This window comes from Chrysemys picta, unplaced genomic scaffold, assembly GCF_011386835.1.
Source record: "Chrysemys picta bellii isolate R12L10 unplaced genomic scaffold, ASM1138683v2 scaf469, whole genome shotgun sequence".
NCBI classification, from domain to species: domain Eukaryota; kingdom Metazoa; phylum Chordata; order Testudines; family Emydidae; genus Chrysemys; species Chrysemys picta.
This window is the reverse complement of record NW_027053176.1, coordinates 15,001-20,000: the sequence shown is the minus strand read 5'-3', so window position 1 is coordinate 20,000 and position 5,000 is coordinate 15,001. Positions and strand designations below refer to the sequence as shown.

General features: G+C 70.4%; 1 non-coding gene across 1 annotated transcript; it reads right to left on the bottom strand.

Moving 5' to 3' along the window:
- Positions 1–2,593: 2,593 nt before the first annotated feature.
- Positions 2,594–2,712, bottom strand: LOC135978831 (5S ribosomal RNA). The gene has a single exon (XR_010596189.1). It is a non-coding gene; the product is annotated as a 5S ribosomal RNA (ribosomal RNA).
- Positions 2,713–5,000: the final 2,288 nt, after the last annotated feature.

The window sequence follows — 5,000 nt, the reverse complement described above, 5'->3', positions numbered from 1 at the left end:
GGGGGGGGAGGTGGGGGGCGTTCAGGACAACAGGTCAACCCCCGGGAAGCGGCTGTCAAATGTTCAAAGTCCCCACTCGGCCACCAGGTCAAGCCCCGGGAAGCGGCTGTAAAATGTTCAAAGTCCCCCCCGGGACAACAGGTCAAGCCCTGGGAGGCGGCTGTCAAATGTTCAAAGTCCCCACCGGGACAACAGGTCAAGCCCTGGGAGGCGGCTGTCAAATGTTCAAAGTCCCCACCGGGACAACAGGTCAACCCCCGGGAAGCGGCTGTCAAATTTTCAAAGTCCCCGTTCGGCCACCAGGTCAACCCGCTGAATCTACTGGGTTGACCTGGCGGCCGGTTTGCTTTCCGGCCACCAGGTCAACCCATTGGATTCGACGGGTTGACCTGGCGACCGGTTTGCTTTCCGGCCACCAGGTCAACCCATTGGATTCGACGGGTTGACCTGGTGGCCGGTTTGCTTTCCGGACCGGATGTCACCCCACTCCCAGGGCAGCGCGGCAGTGGTGCTGAGGACCGCAGAGGGGGGGCTTAATAGTCGAGAGGGAGCAGGTCCGGGGGAGGCTTAATAGTCGTCCCCCGAGGACTCCGGGGGCCAGGCTTAATAGTCGTCCCCCCCCCCCCCCCCCCCGGGCGCTCCAGGGGGGAAAGCTTAATAGTCCTCCCCCGAGGACTCCGGGGGCAGGCTTAACAGTCGTCCGCCCCGGGCGCTCCAGCGGGAAAGCTTAATAGTCCTCCCCTGACAGTGTGTGTGTGTGTGGGAGGGAGGCTTAGCAGTCTTGCCCCGGGTGGTCCGGTGGGGGAGGCTTAGCAGTCATCCCCCGAGGACTCCGGGGGCAGGCTTAATAGTGGTTCCAGGGGAGGCTTAATAGTCTTCCCCCGGGCAGTCCGGGAGAGGCTTAATCGTCATCCCCCGACAGTGTGTGTGTGTGTGTGTGGGGGGGAGGCTTAGCAGTCTTCCCCCAGGCTGGGTGGGGGCCTGGCGGGAGGCGTCGCAGTCTTCCCCCGGGCGGTCCGGTGGGGGAGGCTTAGCAGTCGTCCCCAGGGCGGTCCGGGGGTGGGGTGGGGTGGGGGGCCTCACAGTCGTCCCTCGGAGAGCCGGGTCGGCGGCAGTGGTGGGTTTACGTCCAGCCTCCGGAGGGTGCGCGTCCTCGGAGGCGATGCAGGCGCCGCAGAGAGGCAGCCTCCGAGGCAGGGAGCGGAGCACCGAGGCTGGGGAGAGGGGAGCAGGAGCCGGGGGCTGGGGGTGGGGGTGGGGGGCGTTCAGGACAACCGGTCAAGCCCCGGGAAGCAGCTGTCAAATGTTCCAAGTCCCCACTCGGCCACCAGGTCCACCCCAGTCTAGCAATGGGGTTGACCTGGCTGACGGCCGGTTAGTATCAAGGTAAACTCACCGTCGTCCACAGGAGGGCAGCTCTCAGGCCGGCCGGCTGCGGCTGACTCTGGGGCGGCGCCCGGTCCCGGCAGCGAGGGGCGGGGGGCGCGGAGCGAGACGGGGCTAACCGGGGGGGGGGGGCGCCTCCTGCGACTTTGGGGGCCGCGGGTCGTCAGTGGCGTGCAGGCCGGGCCTCTCCCGGGGGATTCGGGGGGGCGGTCCTGCGGGCCGGGCGCAGGGGGCTCGGGCGAGCCCGGGCCGGTCCGCCCCGGGGCCGGGGTCTCCGCCTGCGGCTCAGGGGGGCGCGGGTCGTCGGGGGAGGAAGCCCGGGGGAGCTGCACACCGGCCCGCCAGGCCAGGCCTGGCCTGGATGGCCGCGGGGGGATTCGGGGCGGTCCCGCGGGCCGGGGGCCGGGCGCAGGGGAGGCGGGGGGTCCGAGCGAGTCCGTCCCGGGCCCGGGGCCTCCCCCTGCGGCTTTGGGGTCCGTGGGTCCCCGCTGGCGGAAGCCACTGGGAGCTGGACACCCGCCGTCCGTCCCGCCTGGCCAGGCCTGGCCTGGGTGGCCGCGGGGGGATTCGGGGCGGTCCCGCGGGCCGGCGGCCGGGCGCAGGGGAGGCGGGGGGTCCGAGCGAGTCGGTCCCGGGCCTGGGGTCTCCCCCTGCGGCTTTGGGGTCCGTGGGTCCCCGCTGGAGGAAGCCGCTGGGCGCTGGACACCCGCCGTCCGTCCCGCCTGGCCAGGCCTGGCCTGGGTGGCCGCGGGGGGATTCGGGGCGGTCCCGCGGGCCGGCGGCCGGGCGCAGGGGGTCCGAGCGAGTCCGTCCCAGGCCCGGGGCCTCCCCCTGCGGCTTTGGGGTCCGTGGGTCCCCGCTGGAGGAAGCCGCTGGGCGCTGGACACCCGCCGTCCGTCCCGCCTGGCCAGGCCTGGCCTGGGTGGCCGCGGGGGGGGATTCGGGGCGGACCTGCGGGCCGGCGGCCGGGAGGGTCCGGGCCAGTCCGCCCCATGCCCGGCGTCTCCCCCAGCGGCTTCGGTGGCCCCGGGGGGGGTCCTCCGCGGAGGAAGCCGGGTGGGTGGGGAGCCGGACCCCAGGCGCCCAGACCCGTGACCTGCGGCCGCGACCTCCGACTCGGCAGGAGCGACGAGGGGCTTTCCGGCCCGTCCCCCCCTCTCCTTCCCCCCCAGAAAAGGAGAGAGAGCTGACTCGGACCGGGAAAAGCTGCCTACGGCACCTGGGATTCCCAGGCGGTCACCCATCCAAGTACTAGCCAGGCCCGGGACGGTTTACCTTCCGAGATCGGACGGGATCGGGGGCGTTCGGTCCGGTATGGCCGTAGGCACCCGGCCCCGCGCCTCCTCGCCCGCTTTCCCCTGCCGACGCCCGGGCCTGCCGCACGGTGAGCCCCGGTCGGACTGCCCCCCCCCCTGCGGCAGGGCCCCCGTCTCTCGCGGGCCCGGTCCTTTTTTCCTTTTCGAGCTCCGGGGCCCGGGCTGGCCGCCAGAGCCCCTCCGCCCGCCCTCCCCGGCGTCGGGGAAAATACTGTCCCGGACTTCCAGTGCGCCCGATCCTGTCAGCCGGGGGGTGGGGAGGGGCAGTCCCTCGCTGCGGCCGGGGAGGGTGAGCCCAGGGCGGCTTGCCTGCCGTGCGAGGCCCCTCTCGGCCACCAGGTCAACCCCGAGTCGAAAGGGCTGAAAAATTTTCAGAGTCCCCTCCCGGGCACCAGGTCAACCCGTGGAATCGGACGGGTTCACCTGCTGGCCGGTTCGCTTCCCGGCCACCAGGTCAACCCCTAGGTTGCCGACCGGCCTACCCAGTGGCCGGTTTGCTTTCCGGCCACCAGGTCAACCCCTAGGGGTTTTAACGGGGGCACGCCCGGTGGCCTCTTTCCCGTCCGGTCACCAGGTCAACCCGGATCTCCCTCCTTCCCTGGGCGTCCCCTCCTCGGAGGCGTCAGGTTCCATTTCCCCCCCCCCCCCCCAGACTTCCAGGGGCCCGATCCAGTCGGCCGGGAGGCAGTCCCTCGCTGCGGCCGGGGAGGGTGAGCCCAGGGCGGCCTGGTCCATGTCTCTAGTGGGCCCGATCCTTTTTTTTTTTTTCGAGCTCCGGGGCCAGGCCCGCCCGGGCAGCCCTCCTCGGAGGCGTGGGGCGATTCCCCCCCCCCCCCAGACTTCCAGGGGCCCGATCCTGTCGGCCGGGAGGCAGTCCCTCGCTGCGGCCGGGGAGGGTCAGCCCAGGGCGGCTTGCCTGCCGTGCGAGTCCCCTCTCGGCCACCAGGTCAACCGCGAGTCGAAAGGGCTGAAAAATTTTCAGAGTCCCCTCCCGGGCACCAGGTCAACCCGTGGAATCGAACGGGTTCACCTGCTGGCCGGTTAGCTTCCCGGCCACCAGGTCAACCCGTGGAATCGGACGGGTTCACCGGCTGGCCGGTTCGCTTTCCGGCCACCAGGTCAACCCCTAGGTTTTAAGGGGGGGACGCCCGGTGGCCTCTTTCCCGTCCGGTCACCAGGTCAACCCGGATCTCCCTCCTTCCCTGGGCGCCCCCTCCTCGGAGGCGTCAGGTTCCATTCTTTTTTCCAGACTTCCAGGGGCCCGATCCAGTCGGCCGGGTGGCAGTCCCTCGCTGCGGCCGGGGAGGGTGAGCCCAGGGCGGCTTGCCTGCCGTGCGAGTCCCCTCTCGGCCACCAGGTCAACCCCGAGTCGAAAGGGCTGAAAAATTTTCAGAGTCCCCTCCCGGGCACCAGGTCAACCCGTGGAATCGAACGGGTTCACCTGCTGGCCGGTTCGCTTCCCGGCCACCAGGTCAACCCGTGGAATCGGACGGGTTCACCGGCTGGCCGGTTCGCTTTCCGGCCACCAGGTCAACCCCTAGGTTTTAAGGGGGGGGGGACGCCCGGTGGCCTCTTTCCCGTCCGGTCAGCAGGTCAACCCGGATCTCCCTCCTTCCCTGGGTGCCCCCTCCTCGGAGGCGTCAGGTTCCATTCTTTTTTCCAGACTTCCAGGGGCCCGATCCAGTCGGCCGGGTGGCAGTCCCTCGCTGCGGCCGGGGAGGGTGAGCCCAGGGCGGCTTGCCTGCCGTGCGAGTCCCCTCTCGGCCACCAGGTCAACCCCGAGTCGAAAGGGCTGAAAAATTTTCAGAGTCCCCTCCCGGGCACCAGGTCAACCCGTGGAATCGAACGGGTTCACCTGCTGGCCGGTTCGCTTCCCGGGCACCAGGTCAACCCGTGGAATCGAACGGGTTCACCTGCTGGCCGGTTCGCTTCCCGGGCACCAGGTCAACCCGTGGAATCGAACGGGTTCACCTGCTGGCCGGTTCGCTTCCCGGGCACCAGGTCAACCCGTGGAATCGAACGGGTTCACCTGCTGGCCGGTTCGCTTTCCGGCCACCAGGTCAACCCCTAGGTTTTAAGGGGGGGGGGACGCCCGGTGGCCTCTTTCCCGTCCGGTCAGCAGGTCAACCCGGATCTCCCTCCTTCCCTGGGCGCCCCCTCCTCGGAGGCGTCAGGTTCCATTCTTTTTTCCAGACTTCCAGGGGCCCGATCCAGTCGACCGGGAGGCAGTCCCTCGCTGCGGCCGGGGAGGGTGAGCCCAGGGCGGCTTGCCTGCCGTGCGAGTCCCCTCTCGGCCAC